Here is a 16,644-nt window from a genome sequence, read left to right as displayed (position 1 = left end):
ATTGATGTGGCTGAAGTTAGCTTCAGATTTATAAAATTACAGTTGACCAGGTTCTGGTAGACCCTGTACATCTACCAGAATTAATTTAACCCTTTGTGTCCCGACGGTACTTTAAAGTACCGGTAGTTTTAAACACTCATTTTAAACCGTAGTCATCTATTAGACGCATATAGTGCTGTCGGTACTTTCTACTATACAAGAAAGAATCTGTATAAAAAATGACACAATCCGCACTGTAGGGTTTTTAGATATATTTAAACTTATTCGTCCAGATGTGAGATTAGAAGTTTAGTGAAACGTGGTGTTGTTGAATTTTGTTGTTCAAAAAGGTATCTCTTTAATAAATGGTTATTAGGTGTGATTATTACAGATCATTTTAAGAAGAAAGCATTAAGCTTTAATTTAAAATAAGTCTTATTCCTTAATTTCAGTAAATACCTCTTCCAGGATTTTTTAAATTAGCTTCTTTTTTGACAGTTTTAGTTTATACGAAAATCTAAGTTTTGTTTCAACATTTTTTTTCTTAATATTTTTCCAATCCAACCCAACAATTATTATACATCATTTTAAAGAGAAAGGTTTGAACTTTAATTTAGAACAAGTCTTATTCCTTAATTTCAATAAATACAGCTTTCAGGAATTTTTAATTTATCATCTTTTTTGACAGTTTTAGCCTATACGAAAATGTAGTTGTTTTATTTCAACATCTCTTTCTCAATATTTTTCCAATCCAACCCAACAATTATTATACATTGTTTTAAAGAGAAAGCTTTGAGCTTTAATTTAGAACAAGTCTCATTCCTTAATTTCAGTAAATACAGCTTCCAGGAATTTTTAAATTAGCTTCTTTTTTGACAGTTTTAGGTTATACGAAAATGTAAGTTTTGTTTCAACATTTTTTTTCTTAATATTTTTCCAATCCAACCCAACAATTATTATACATCATTTTAAAGAGAAAGCTTTGAGCTTTAATTTAGAACAAGTCTCGTTCCTTAATTTCAATAAATACGGCTTTTAGGAATTTTTAATTTATCATCTTTTTTGGCACTTTTAGGTTATACAAAAATGTAAGTCTTGTTTCCACATTTTTTTTTAAATATTTTTCCAATCCACCCCAACGATTATTACATATCGATTTAAACAGAAAGCTTTGAGCTTCAATTTAAAATAAGTTTCATTTCTTAATTTCAATAAACGCGGTTGCCAAAAAATTTTGAATTAGCATCTTTTTTGACACTTAGATTATGTGAAAATGTTAGTTTTTGCTCAATATGTTTTTTCTCAATATTCTATCAGATTTTCGTCGTTCTGTAGCTGCAGGTCTGATAAATAAATATTCAAATTTGCCATGAAAACGCCGTAGAAAGAGGAAGTTGTAAAAATTGTTCTGCCAAAGCTAGACCCCACTCAAAATGTACTGCGTACAAGGTTTATTTATGTTGTAATGAAAGAAAGAACTGTTTTTCTGAATATCATAATGTGATTTAGCTAAAGAAAGTGTTACTTATTTTCTAAAGTAATAAAAAATGTATTATTTTTATATTAGTAATAAAAGTTTTTTTATACAGCAACATCACTAAAATATATTTTGATGCTTGGCGGTACTCTCAAGTACCATTATCCCCCTGGAATGGGGATTGCATATTTTGTTAAAATTGATTCCAAAGGCCTTTACTGGGTGTATTTTGATAGCGTTTTAAATCTGTCACAAAGTTTCAAAATTTTTGACTTCTTGGGACACAAAGGGTTAATTGAGGCGAAATTGCTTAAAAGTTTTATCCAAACTGCATCGAACGAGAATTAATTTAATTCATAGTGGATAAAAAATGTAAAATGTTATGGTGTTTTTTCATATAAAACATCTTTTTTAATTTTTTGTAACATTTAAATTCATTAATTTTACGACCTTGTCTTTTTTTTATCGAAAAAAGCCAGCTATATTTAGCGGTACGTCCATTACTTTACGAGTTGTCCTATACTTGCAAGGTAATATTTAAAGTGAAATGATTGCGTAACGCCAGGAAGTAAATAATAAAAAATAAAGTAAATAAAACTTTCTATTTCCCCTCTTCATCTGAAAGTAAAAGCGAAAAGAAAAAGAAAAATAAATCCCAAACGTTCGTCGTGAAAATATTTCTCTCATCGTTTCAGTGTTAAAGAAACTTTCTTAGTCGTTAGATCGAGTTAAGAAAGGTGTTTTCGTGTCGAGTGAAAGAGAAATGTGCGCTACTTCCGTAATAAACATGGAGGAAACCGTTCGCATAACAAATAACTCAAAAGATTTCGTCGAAACGACAAGAAAAATGTTCGAATCTGGACGTACGAAGTGCTTGAAATTTCGAAAAGAACAATTACAACGACTTTTAACGATGTACGAAGAAACCAAAAACGAATTTTTCGAAGCGTTGTATAAAGATTTAAAAAAACCGAAACAAGAAAGCTTTATGAGCGAGTACAAAATGATTATAAACGATTTAAAAAATTTAATTTATAATTTCAATGAGTATACGAAACCGAAAAAGCTCGATAAAAGCTTAGACTACATTTTTGATTGCCCAATGATAATAAAAGAACCTTATGGTGTTGTTTTAATAATAGGAGCTTGGAATTATCCGATGCAAGTTACTTTAATACCATTAGCTGGTGCTATAGCAGCAGGAAATTGTGTCATTTTAAAACCATCCGAGTTATCCTCAAACTCATCGAAATACATGGTTAAAAACATACAAAAATACCTCGATTACGAATGTTACAAAGTTTTTGCGGGGGGAATAACCGAAACTAACGAATTATTAAAAGAAAAATTTGATTACATCTTTTTTACCGGCTCAACCCAAGTGGGGCGAATTATTCAAAAAGCTGCAGCAAACAACTTAACTCCAACAACTTTAGAATTAGGTGGAAAATGCCCGGTTATTATCGATGATGACGTAGACATGGAGATAACAACTAGAAGAATTATTTGGGGAAAGTTTTTAAACTCGGGGCAAACTTGCGTCGGCCCCGATTATATTTTATGTACCAAAGAAATCGAAAAAAAATTTTTGATGCACTCAAAATTAATTTTGAAAGATTTTTACGGCGATGATCCAAAAAAATCGTCCGATCTCTCTAGAATTATAACGAAACAACATTTTAATCGATTAGTTAATTTAATTAAAACGTCCCAAGTTGAAATTGGGGGGAATTTCGATAGTGGAGATCTTTACATCGAACCAACTATCTTAATAAACGTAAAATTGACTGATTCTATTATGCAAGAAGAAATTTTTGGGCCAATTTTACCGATTGTTAATGTTTTTAATATACGAGAAGGTATAGATGTAATAAATCAAAAAGAAAAACCTTTATCGTTATACATTTTTTCAAAAAATTCAGAAAATATCGATTTTATTTTGAAACAAACTTCAAGCGGATCGGTGACTATAAACGATACCGTTATACAAGTATTATGCGGGGAATTACCGTTTGGTGGGGTTGGTGGTAGTGGTATGGGGTGTTACCATGGGAAGAAAAGTTTCGATACTTTTACGCATGAAAAAAGCGTTTTAAAGAAACGATTCTCAAATGTAGCCGAAAAGTTTCAAATGTTGAGATATCCGCCGTATTCTGATAATAAAATAAAAATTATTGATGTTATTACTGAAAAAAGGAGGTGGTTTCCTTTCAGGGTTTCGAATTATCTTATTGTTTTTGTTTTAGGGTTTGTTTTTGGTTGTGTTTTGCAATGGATTTTTATGTAAAATTAATAAAATTTAAAAAAATTAAAAGGAGTTTTTTGTTTTAATAATTTAGGGCAATTCAATCTTTTCAGGATTTCAAGTTATACGGGTTTTAATAATTTTTAGAAGTACAATGTGATAATTGGACCGCGTTATGCATCACTTGACTAAGCGACAAATGAATAATGTTGAAAAAAACGGGATTTTTGAGTAGAAGCAACGATTATTCCTATCAGAAGTGTTCATAACTATACAGGGTGTCTCATGTAACTGGTTCGTTAGAACTTTTTCAGGTTCCACTATTCGTAGAGATTTGATTTTTTGGTAGCATGGGTTGTTCATTCAGAACTTTCGATCTAAAATATTTTCAAGATGGGTGCCACTTCCGGTCTACCGGAAGTAGACCATAACTTCGCTATTTTAAATGAAATGCTATAGTTTTTATTATACTGTTTAATTGTGCGTGAAAAAATAGGTTGACTTTGATAACAGTTATTGGTACCTAGCGTTTTTCGTTTTCGAGTTATTTTGGTTATAAGCTTTTTTTGGTAAATTTCAACATGCTCTTTAAAACTCCATATCTCAGCCAACGTTCATTCAAAAAAGATCTACGTTTCCACGATTACTCTTCAGATGTTGTCAAATAGATTGTCATTTGTTGTATCAGAGTATCTTATACAGGGTGGTCAACAATTGAATTACTCTTTCTCCATATTCAATGGCGAGAAAGTCGAAAATTTTAAATTTTTTTAATCCTATCAGAAAGAGAATTTAATTCTCTACAAATTATCTATAAACATTCCCATACCTATTTATTGTAGTTTGCCTCATATTGCGAAATTTATTAAAACATGCACAAAATGCAGGTTTTAATGTTTTTTTATAAATAAATTGTAGAGAATTAAATTCCCTTTCATGTAGGCTAACAGAATATAGGGCGTTCCATTTAAAATTTTCGACTTTCTCCCCATTAAATATGGAGAAACGGTAATTCAATTTTTGACCACCCTGTATAAGATACTCTGATACAATATATGAAAATCTATTTGAGAGCATATGAAGAGTAAACGTGCCAATTTAGAGCTTTTTTGAATGAATGTTGGCTGGGATATAGGGCTTTAAAGAGCATGGTGAAATTTGCCAAAAAAACCTTAAAATCAAAATAACTCGAAAACGAAAAAGGTTAGGTACCTATAACTTTTATGAAAGTCAACATATTTTTTTACGTACAATTAAAAGGTGCAATAAAAACTATAGCATTCCGTTTAAAATAACGAAGTTATGGTCTACTTCCGGTAGATCGGAAGTGGCAGCTATCTTGAAAATATTTTAGATCGAAATTTCCGAATGAACAAAACCAAAATTTCAAAACTGTACGAATACTGGAACCTAAAAAAGTTTTAACGAACCAGTTACGTGAGACACCTGTATTTAAGAACACAAACCTATCCGGTTTTAAAGGAAGCATTGACGTTGAGTGGCCAGGAACAGTACAGGGTGGTTCAAATTCGATGTTCGAATAGGCTACCTCGAAAACTGTAAGAGTTAGAAGAAAAGTAGCTGATATGTCATGATTTCGTTTTTCGAGAAACTGCTAATGCCGAAAACCTCATAGCGCTATCGTCTTTTGTTCTTCCCCTAGAGGCCAAAATTGAAAATATCGTAAAACCCGCAAATGTAATTATCTTGGTTATTATTATAGGTTTTCCCACAGGTACCACCCAGTTACAGGAAAAAAAAATATTATAACATCAAAATTAAATAACAAAATTAATTAACTAAATGAAAAAGATAAGCTATAAGCAAAAATACAAACTATAGTAGAAACCACGAGAGCTGGCAGTGACAGATCGCTTAAAAATGGTATGAATCAAGATATGGACGTACGACTTAGATTATTTCACCACATACATTTAAATGTAGGTTATGTTAGTAATGGAGGTTTTATGTCAAACATTGTCAAAGATATTATTTAATTTCGATTTGAGGTTATAACTATAGAGTTACATCCCTTAGAAGAACAGACGTACTTTTTCGACGTGGCCATTTGAATTGTACAGCAGACATATTAAACTAATGCTATCTCTTTCTAACACATATTACTCTATAGCGGTTTGTGAATTACGTATGCCATTTGTAAGAGCGGAAAATGATGATTTACTGCCAGCTCTCGTGGCGTCTACTATAATATAACATAATAAACTAATCGTAATCATAACTACTAACAATCTACTGCATGCCGAAATGATCCAAAGTTACCGCAACCACCGTGTTCAAGGAATCAAAAAACATATCGCAATGCGGCGAAACCTGATTGCCGTAATCGGACATCAACGAGACAGGAGATTTTCGTAAAGTGTTACTATTACTACGGCAATTATAGAACGTGAGGGGACAGCGTGCGTTGAGACGCGGTACAAGAAAGGATAACCTTTCCAACAACCAGCCGCAATCAATATCATTATGCAACAGTTTATGAATAAATTTAACTATGTAAACAACTCTGCGCTGTTGTAGTGAAAGAAAACCAAATCGCGAAAGGAGAAACGCGTAATCTGCACCCCTAGGCGGGTAAACACGATCCAGTCGAAAGCATAGGTACTTTAAAAATGTCTTTTGTATAGATTCAAGCGCGTTCACGTAAAACTGATAGAACGGATACCAAACAATTACCGCATACCCCTTACAGTTTCGAACAATAAACCCGTAAATTTTATAACAATTAGCAACAAAGTTAAGAATATGTTCGTTAAAAGTCAGTCCACTGTCAAACAGCACCCCAAGGTCAGAGCACTTACGTTCGGACATCAACGGTTGATTGGCCAAGTAATATGCACAGTCAATTGTGTTTACTTTTTTAGAAAATGTCATGGTAAAACATTTAGAAATATTAAGTGATAAACGGTTGCTAAGGCACCAATGCTCAACACGAATCAGGTTTTTCTGCAAGCGTTTACAATCGCTGAGTTCCCCAACAGCCGAGAATAATTTCAAATCATCCGCGAATAGCAGCTTCTCGGATCCAAGATCAACGGATACGTCATTAATAAAAGCCAGGAACAGCAATGGACCGAGGTTGGATCTCTGGGGAACCCCTGAAGTTGGAGAAAATCCTCTGGAAGTGAAGCCGCCGTAATTAACAAACTGCTGCCGACCTAGCAAATAAGATTTCATTAACGACAACAGTGGAGCACTTAATCCAAAGTTACTCAGCTTTTTCAATAAGATAAAGTACACAGCAAGATACACAGCATCTACCTGCCCTCTAGCGTCGATTACATCAGCAACAAATCGACCACAAACAAATCCGTGTTGGACTGGGCTTATGTACTTGCTTAAATGATATGAGATGTGCTTGAAAAGAACACTTTCAAAAGTCTTCGAGAAACCACACAGCAGCGATATAGGTCTGCAATTCACAATCTCAGCAGGCGTATGACTCTTTCCATAACGACGGAAAGGTAGAAGTAGACAGGACCAGATTGAAAATCGAAAGCAATGGGGCGGCCAGAATCGAAGCACAGTCCTGCAGTAAAAAGCTCGGTATCCCATCGACTCCAGCAGTAAGTGTATTCTTTGTACGCTTCAACGCATCCTCAACCTCCTCTAAGCTGAAGCTCTCCACTGACAAACAAAGACTATGATCGGGGAAATCAGACTCCACAAAAACAGGATCAGATTGAATATAAACGGACTCAAAATAATCAGCAAAAGCATCCACAATACTTCGACCCGAACTGAACTCCAGGTTTCCATTTGTCATCAGGCCTGGAATGCGAGTACCGCCCTTCCGTGACCGAATATAGGCCCAGAAGGTACTGGGATCAGAAATCAAAGATCGCTCAACATCGTTCATGTACGCATTATATGCATCGGTAATGAGGTGTTTCAATAGACATCTGTAGCGTTTAAATTCATTCAGGCAATACAGTGAACCACTACGCTTATGCCTTGCGCGCATATTCTCCTTCATGCGAATACAATCCCTTATCTCCTTCGTGAACCAAGCAGGCCAACGACGATTCGTAGAATTTCTCACAGTTTTAGGCACTGCTAAATCAAAAACATCGTGTAGCTTGTTATAAAGAAGCCGGCATGCATCATCTACCATTCTAATACCATCCAGGTCCGACCAATTCACCTCACCCAACATCCGATACAACAAAGGATAGTCTGCACGCTTAAAGTTATAGGTGGGTAGGCCACGATTCTTAAACATGGAAACCTGGGGAGCATAATCCAGAACAACCGCTAAAGCGGGATGATGGGAATCCTCAGCAAGCAACGGGTCGAGATCGCGAGTGACTGCGCAACTCATATTGGCAAAGATCAGATCAAGTAAACGATATATAGTATATTATATTACGTATGTGATATATAGAGTATTATAACTAAGACATTATATGGACACTTTTTTACAGAGAATTTGATGACGTAGTCAAAAAAATTTTTCGGTTTTAGATTTTGAGATATTAATTATAATTTTCGTTTTTTTAAATGGAAACAACCACTTAATAAATTCGTTATTTTTTTCTGATTACAAAAATATAGGGTTTGACAGGTCTATTTGTTATTGTTTTAGAATAAAACTAAAAATAAACTTTTCTTTTAGTGTCGTCGAAGAAATTAAATTTACAGTTTCCTGTAAATTATAACTAAAAATTAAAAAAACATATTTCTGATATTTGTTTTATGTTTTTCTGATACTTATGTTTTACACAAAAGTTGGAATAGATTGCATTATTTCACATTTTTTATTACGATTTAATATTATTTTTAAATTACTTAATAAATTATCGATAGATGGCGCTCATTTTTTTTTTAATTCAAATAAACATAGCAACATCTGTTTGTATTCAAAAATTTTCTGAAGTGTCACTTTAAAAATTCTGTTTTTAAGATCAGTTACGAAAATTTTGAAAAGTTTAACATGTTAGAATGTTACATATTAAAAAATGATTTGTTTTTAAATACCAGAAGTTTTCTTCGTATTTAATTGTTTGCTTTTTAGATTTTACCTACCGCCCCCGTAACTTACAGGAAACTGTAAATTTAATTTCCTCGAAAAACTTTATTTTTAGCTTTATTCTAAAACAATAAGAAATAGACCTGTCGAACCCTATATTTTTGTAATTAGAAAAAAATAACGAATTTAATAAGCGAATAATCAGTGGTTGTTTCCATTTAAAAAAACAAAAATTCTCATGATATCTCAAAATCTAAAACCGAAAAATTTTTTTTGACTATGTCATGAAATTCCCTGTAAAAATATAATGTCGTAGTTATAATACTCCACCTATAATAATAACCAAGATAATTGCACTTATTGGTTTTACAATATTTTCAATTTTGGCCTCTAGGGGAAAAACAAAAGACGATATCGCTATAAGGTTTTCGGCATTAGCAGTTTTTCGAAAAACGAGATCATTTTTTTCTAACTCTTATAGTTTCCGAGTTAGCCTATTCGGACCACCCTGTACAGGGTGGTTCAAATTCGATGTCCGAATAGGCTAACTCGGAAACTATAAGAGTTAGAAAAAAAGTAGCTTACATGTCATGATCTCGTTTTTCGAGAAACTGCTAATGCCGAAAACCTCATAGCGCTATCGTCTTTTGTTTTTCCCCTAGAGGCCAAAATTGGAAATATCGTAAAACCAGCAAGTGCAATTATCTTCGTTATTATTATAGGTGGAGTATTATAACTAAGACATTATATGGACACTTTTTTATAGAGAATTGGATGACGTAGTCAAAAAAATTTTTTCGGTTTTAGATTTTGAGATATCATCACAATTTTCGTTTTTTTAAATGGAAACAACCACTGATTATTCGCTTATTAAATTCGTTATTTTTTTCTGATTACAAAAATATAGGGTTCGACAGGTCTATTTCTTATTGTTTTAAAATAAAGCCAAAAATAAACTTTTTTTTTAAATTTCCATCTAGTGTCATCGACGAAATTAAATTTACAGTTTCCTGTAAATTATGGTACTATAACTAAAAATTAAAAAAACAAATTTCTGATGTTTGAAACAAATAAATTTGTTGAACTATTTAATTTATATATGTTTTACACAAAAGTTGGAATAGATTGCATTATTTCACATTTTTTATTAATATTTAATATTATTACAGGATTTTTAAAGTGACACTTTTTGAATACAAACAAATGTTGCTATGTTTATTTGAATTCAAAAGAAAAATATATGAGCGCCATCTATCAATAATTTATTAAGTCATTTAATAATAATATTAAATATTAATAAAAAATGTGAAATAATGCAATCTATTCCAACTTTTGTGTAAAACATATATAAATTAAATAGTTCAACAAATTTATTTGTTTCAAACTTCAGAAATTTGTTTTTTTAATTTTTAGTTATAGTACCATAATTTATAGGAAACTGTAAATTTAATTTCGTCGATGACACTAAAAGAAAAGTTTATTTTTAGTTTTATTCTAAAACAATAAGAAATAGACCTGTCGAACCCTATATTTTTGTAATCAGAAAAAAATAACGAATTTAATAAGCGAATAATCAGTGGTTGTTTCCATTTAAAAAAACGAAAATTGTGATGATATCTCAAAATCTAAAACCGAAAAAATTTTTTTGACTACGTCATCCAATTCTATATAAAAAAGTGTCCATATAATATCTTAGTTATAATACTCCACCTATAATAATAACGAAGATAATTGCACTTGCTGGTTTTACGATATTTCCAATTTTGGCCTCTAGGGGAAAAACAAAAGACGATAGCGCTATGAGGTTTTCGGCATTAGCAGTTTCTCGAAAAACGAGATCATGACATGTAAGCTACTTTTTTTCTAACTCTTATAGTTTCCGAGTTAGCCTATTCGGACATCGAATTTGAACCACCCTGTACTTTGTCACCTAACATAACGCGACATAGCATTAGATTTTGGATTTTAAGTTGGCTAAAATAAAGTAATAAAATAAATAATAAGTTTTATTTTTCTTAATTGATAAAGTTTCCTTCACTTTTCTTTATTTATCGAGGTCTTAGCAAGTCCACGACACAATTCTCTATTCTATACCCACGTGTTTTTTTCCCATATTGAGCTCGTTTATGTTGCAAGGTTAAACCAGATGCAATTAACATCAAGTTAAAAACAAATTATGGAAAATATGAACGAAAAACAAGTCGTTTTTTAAACGAATTTTTTATTACAAAAATGTTTATTTATTAAATAACAAAAAATAAAAAACATCTAAATTCTAATAAATCAATTTGTTGCACTTTACCCTTTTTAAATTTGTTTTTTAAATCATGAACTTTAAAACAAGTTGTTTGATTTATTTTTTTTCAATTAAATAATTAATTAATAACGCAATTAAAGCCCCACAAATAAAAACAAATAAATACCCAAAAAACTTCATCGGTAACTCTCTCCTTTTAGCAACAAAAAACGAAGCGATTTGTATTTTCGTATCCGAATAAGGTGGGTACCTCATCGATTGGGCCGTTTCGGCAATTCCCAAAAAATTCTTTTTTAGAACCGATTTTTTATGGGTGAAAACATCGAACGATCTTTTTCCATGGTAATTTCCCATCCCGCTATTTCCAACTCCTCCAAATGGGAGATTTTCGCAAACGATGTGCATCACTGTGTCGTTAATTGTAACTCCTCCGCTTGATGTTGAGTTTAAAATTAAATTAGTGATCGAAGATTTTTTTGAAAAAATGTATAAAGCTAAAGGTTTTTCACCTGAATTTATAAAATTAATCGCTTCGTTTACATTTTCGACAACGACGATTGGTAGGATTGGCCCAAAAATTTCTTCTTTCATAACAGGATCGTTTTGGGTGCAATCCCTTAGGATTGTTGGTGAAATGTAGCGTTCCTTCGGATCCGTTTCGCCTCCAAAAGCAATTTTTGATTTATTAATTAATCGTGTTAATCGGTCGAAATTTCTTTGGTTGATGATTCTGCATAAATCTTTTGATTTTTTTGGATCATCCCCGTAAAATTCTTTGATTACTTTTGGAACGGTGTTGATAAAATTTTCTTGGGTCTCTTTTGTGCATAAAACGTAATCTGGGGCAATACAAGTTTGTCCTAAATTAACCAATTTTCCCCAAAGAATTCTTCGAGTCGTTATGTTAATATCGGCGGAATCATCGATGTAAACGGGAGATTTTCCTCCTAATTCTAAAGTTGTTGGGGTTAAGTGTTGAGCTGCTGCTTTATGGACGATTTTTCCAACCATCGGGGATCCGGTGAAAAAGATGTAATCGAAACGTTCTTTTAATAAATCCGTAGTTTCGGAAATTCCACCTTGATAAACTTGATAACAATCTTTATCTAGATATTTAGGGATCGTTTTTGCGATGTAATCGTCAGTAGCTGATGATATTTCTGATGGTTTTATTATAACGCAATTTCCCGCTGCTATAGCACCAGCTACGGGTAATAAAGTTAATTGTAGGGGGTAATTCCAAGCTCCCATAATAAGAACAACACCAAAAGGATCGTTATGAATCTCAACTCCATCAAAAAAATTCGCTAAAGGTTTGGATGGTTTCTCAATTTTCGTGTATGAATCAAAATTGTACAACAAATTTTTAAGATCGTTTATTAAAAACACAATTTCTGTTGTGCAAGTTTCTTGTTTTGGTTTTCTTAAGTCTTTAGCTAAAGCTTCGATCATTTCGTCGACGGTTTCTTCGTACATTTTTTTTAATTGTTTAAGTTGTTCTTTGCGGAAATTTAAATTTCTTGTTTTTCCCGAATTGAAAGCGTTTCGCGCGATTTCCACACATTTCCAAGCTGGTTTTTCACTGTTGTAATTATTTTTCGGTTCTTCTATATCTACGACAGCCATTGAATCAACTTTAATTTTATCCATCTCGTTTGAAATGTATTCACCGAGACGAACACGACGCGACTATTTTGAGTTCGATTCAAAACATTTTATAAGATAGATAGGTTTCGTATGCGCATGTTATTATCGATAAAATGAACGAGGCGAATTCGTTTTAAAAATACAAGTTCTTAACAATATTTTGATTATTATTTAATTATCTTATCTGTGTCATCAAGTAGAAAAAGTCTATATCTATAAATATTTTATTTCAAGGTTAAGTGAAATATTTACTTACTTTTTGAAATTAAAGAGTTTGTACGAACAGCCCGTTTTATTTTTCTATGCATCATTCAATTATTACAAGTTTATCGACTTTTTTGTGAATTATAAACTATTCCGTGTTGAAATGCAAAATTGCGGCGTCAGGTTTATGCATATATCTTTTTTAACTACATTTGACCAGAATGACATTGAAACAAAAAATTTAATCGAATAAAAAACTTGGGAATGTCATTGTCAAGTAAATGTGTTAAGAAAGGTCAAGAATATATTATAAGCAATGATGAAAATTTTTACATTAATAGTCGATGAAGATTTTATCGAAAAAGTTTAATTATAGCTTTTATTATCAGTTCTTGATAAATTTATCTTGTAGATAAATCCAGCTCTTAGCCCATAAAAATACTTAAAACCACTATAACCATGGCGACTATCCCCGTAGCTATATTCCAGTTTGGAATCATTCAAACAAATTTTCAAATACCAACTAATTTTCTATTATTTTGAAGAGTTTTGCCAACTTATTTCGAGTAATTTTGGACACAATTTTGAATCACATTACTATAAAGAAGGTTAATAATAATATAAACTCATTATATTCGCAATCTTCGTAAAATAACCTTTAAAGTTCGAGCTTTTAACTCTTAATTTTCACATATTTGTCAACTTTATAAAAAATCCTTTAAAATGAGTCCAAACTCGACATATTTAACTTTAATATTAATGGAGATACAATCACTTCCGGTTTGAAACGTCAACGTCAATTTTGACATATTTGTCATCTTCATTAAAAGACCTTTAAAATGAGTCCAAAGACGACGCGCTTATCTCAAAAAACAAAAAAGTTAGAATAAAAAACATTAAACCGGAAGTTAGCAACAATGAAGATAACAATTTAATTTTTAAATTTAATACCAACCTTAATTTTTTATTTTTTTTTTATTATATTTTTGTTTTTGTAAATATGTCAAAATTAAAAATATGTCAAAATGACGTTGACATTTCAAACCGGAAGTTGCTTATATCTCGATTAATATTGGAATTAAACGTATCATGTTTGGACTCATTTTAAAGGATTTTTCACGATCATCACAAATATGTCAAAATTAACGTTGACATTCTTAACCGGAAGTTGACCATAACTGCATTAATATTGAAGATAAATATGTCGTGTTTGTACTCATTTTAAAGGATTTTTAATGAAGATTACAAATATGTCAAAATTGAGGTTGTCTTTTCAAACCTGAAGTTAGTTATTCATATAATAGACAAATGGACAACTTCATGATGTATTCTTTATTAAAAAAACCTTTAAAATGTGTCCAAACATGGTGCATTTATCTCAAAAAACCAAAAAGTTCGAACTTTCAACTTTTAATTTTGACATATTTGTCAACTTTATAAAAAATCCTTTAAAATGAGTCCAAACTCGACATATTTAACTTTAATATTAATGGAGATACAATCACTTCCGGTTTGAAACGTCAACCTCAATTTTGACATATTTGTCATCTTCATTAAAAAACCTTTAAAACGAGTCCAAAGATGACACACTTATCTCAAAAAACAAAAAAGTTAGAATAAAAAACATTAAACCCGAAGTTAACCACAATGAAGATAGCAATTTATTTTTTAAATATTAATACCAACCTTAATTTTTGATTTTTTTTAGTATATTTTTGTTTTTGTGACAAATGTTAAGACATTTTATAAAAATTAACAAAATGTCAAAATGACATTGACATTTCAAACCGGAAGTTGCTTATATCTCGAGTAATATTAGAATTAAACGTATCATGTTTGGACTCATTTCAAAGGATTTTTTACAACCATTACAAATATGTCAAAATTGACGTTGACATTCTTAACCGGAAGTTGACCATAACTTCATTAATATTGAAGATAAATATGTCGTGTTTGTACTCATTTTAAAGGATTTTTAATGACGATTACAAATATGTCAAAATTGAGGTTATCTTTTCAAACTTGAAGTTAGTTATTCATATAATTGACAAATGGACAACTTCGTGGTGTTCTTTCATGATGTATTCTATATTAAAAAAACCTTTAAAATGTGTCCAAACATGATGCATTTATCTAAAAAATCCAAAAAGTTCGAACTTTCAACTTTTAATTTTGACATATTTGTCAACTTTATAAAAAATCCTTTAAAATGAGTCCAAACTCGACATATTTAACTTTAATGTTAATGCAGATACAATCACTTCCGGTTTGAAACGTCAACGTCAATTTTGACATATTTGTCATCTTCATTAAAAGACCTTTAAAATGAGTCCAAAGATGACGCGCTTATCTCAAAAAACAAAAAAGTTAGAATAAAAAACATTAAACCGGAAGTTAGCAACAATGAAGATAGCAATTTAATTTTTAAATTTAATACCAACTTTAATTTTTTATTTTTTTTTTATTATATTTTTGTTTTTGTAAATATGTTAAAATTAAAAATATGTCAAAATGACGTTGACATTTCAAACCGGAAGTTGCTTATATCTCGATTAATATTGGAATTAAACGTATCATGTTTGGACTCATTTCAAAAGATTTTTCACAACCATCACAAATATGTCAAAATTAACGTTGACATTCTTAACCGGAAGTTGACCATAACTTCATTAATATTGAAGATAAATATGTCGTGTTTGTACTCATTTTAAAGGATTTTTAATGAAGATTACAAATATGTCAAAATTGAGGTTGTCTTTTCAAACCTGAAGTTAGTTATTCATATAATAGACAAATGGACAACTTCGTGATGTATTCTTTATTAAAAAAACCTTTAAAATGTGTCCAAACATGGTGCATTTATCTCAAAAAACCAAAAAGTTCAAACTTTCAACTTTTAATTTTGACATATTTGTCAACTTTATAAAAAATCCTTTAAAATGAGTCCAAACTCGACATATTTAACTTTAATATTAATGGAGATACAATCACTTCCGGTTTGAAACGTCAACGTTAATTTTGACATATTTGTCATCTTCATTAAAAAACCTTTAAAATGAGTCCAAAGATGACGCACTTATCTCAAAAAACAAAAAAGTTAGAATAAAAAACATTAAACCTGAAGTTAACCACAATGAAGATAGCAATTTAATTTTTAAATATTAATATCAACCTAAATTTTTGATTTTTTTTAGTATATTTTTGTTTTTGTGACAGATTTTAGACATTTTATAGAAATTAAGAAAATGTCAAAATGACATTGACATTTCAAACCGGAAGTTGCTTATATCTCGATTAATATTAGAATTAAACGTATCATGTTTGGACTCATTTTAAAGGATTTTTCACGACGATTACAAATATGTCAAAATTGACGTTGACATTCTTAACCGGAAGTTGACCATAACTTCATTAATATTGAAGATAAATATGTCGTGTTTGTACTCATTTTAAAGGATTTTTAATGAAGATTACAAATATGTCAAAATTGAGGTTAACATTTTAAACCTGAAGTTAGTTATCATATAATAAAAGTTTTATAACTGGAGTTAATTTAGTGTTAGTAGATAAAATGTTGCTTAGTCATGTGATGTATTGCAATAAGTACGATAATTAATTAACACACTGTAGATCTTCCCAAATGTAAAACAGATTCCAGATAACAGAGTATCTCAAAATAAGACACATTTTGTTAAGTAAATTGGCAGAGAAGGTTATGAGAATGAAAATTGACCGTAAATTAAACTCATTTTCCAGGAAATGGAACTCGATTTAGTACATTTAACTCAACCGTCGTGGTGGTATAGTTTTGCATGCACGCTTTAATTAAATAATCCTCCACAGATTAA

The 16,644-nt window shown here is 30.9% G+C and overlaps 2 protein-coding genes and 2 pseudogenes across 4 annotated transcripts in view; 2 read left to right on the top strand and 2 right to left on the bottom strand.

Moving 5' to 3' along the window:
• The window catches only part of LOC111422295 (synaptotagmin-15-like), a 75,887-nt gene that overhangs the window by 9,074 nt on the left and 50,169 nt on the right, over positions 1 to 16,644 (bottom strand). The gene's annotated exons all lie outside the window — the stretch shown is intronic.
• The window catches only part of LOC111419379 (26S proteasome regulatory subunit Rpt1), a 79,438-nt gene that overhangs the window by 26,835 nt on the left and 35,959 nt on the right, over positions 1 to 16,644 (top strand). The gene's annotated exons all lie outside the window — the stretch shown is intronic.
• Positions 2,012 to 3,754, top strand: LOC111418616 (aldehyde dehydrogenase, dimeric NADP-preferring pseudogene; annotated as a pseudogene).
• Positions 10,890 to 12,657, bottom strand: LOC111422269 (aldehyde dehydrogenase, dimeric NADP-preferring pseudogene; annotated as a pseudogene).

This window comes from Onthophagus taurus, chromosome 5 (assembly GCF_036711975.1).
Source record: "Onthophagus taurus isolate NC chromosome 5, IU_Otau_3.0, whole genome shotgun sequence".
Lineage (NCBI taxonomy): Eukaryota > Metazoa > Arthropoda > Insecta > Coleoptera > Scarabaeidae > Onthophagus > Onthophagus taurus.
Note: the sequence above shows the minus strand (reverse complement) of the source record. Positions and strands in the feature narration are given on the sequence as shown.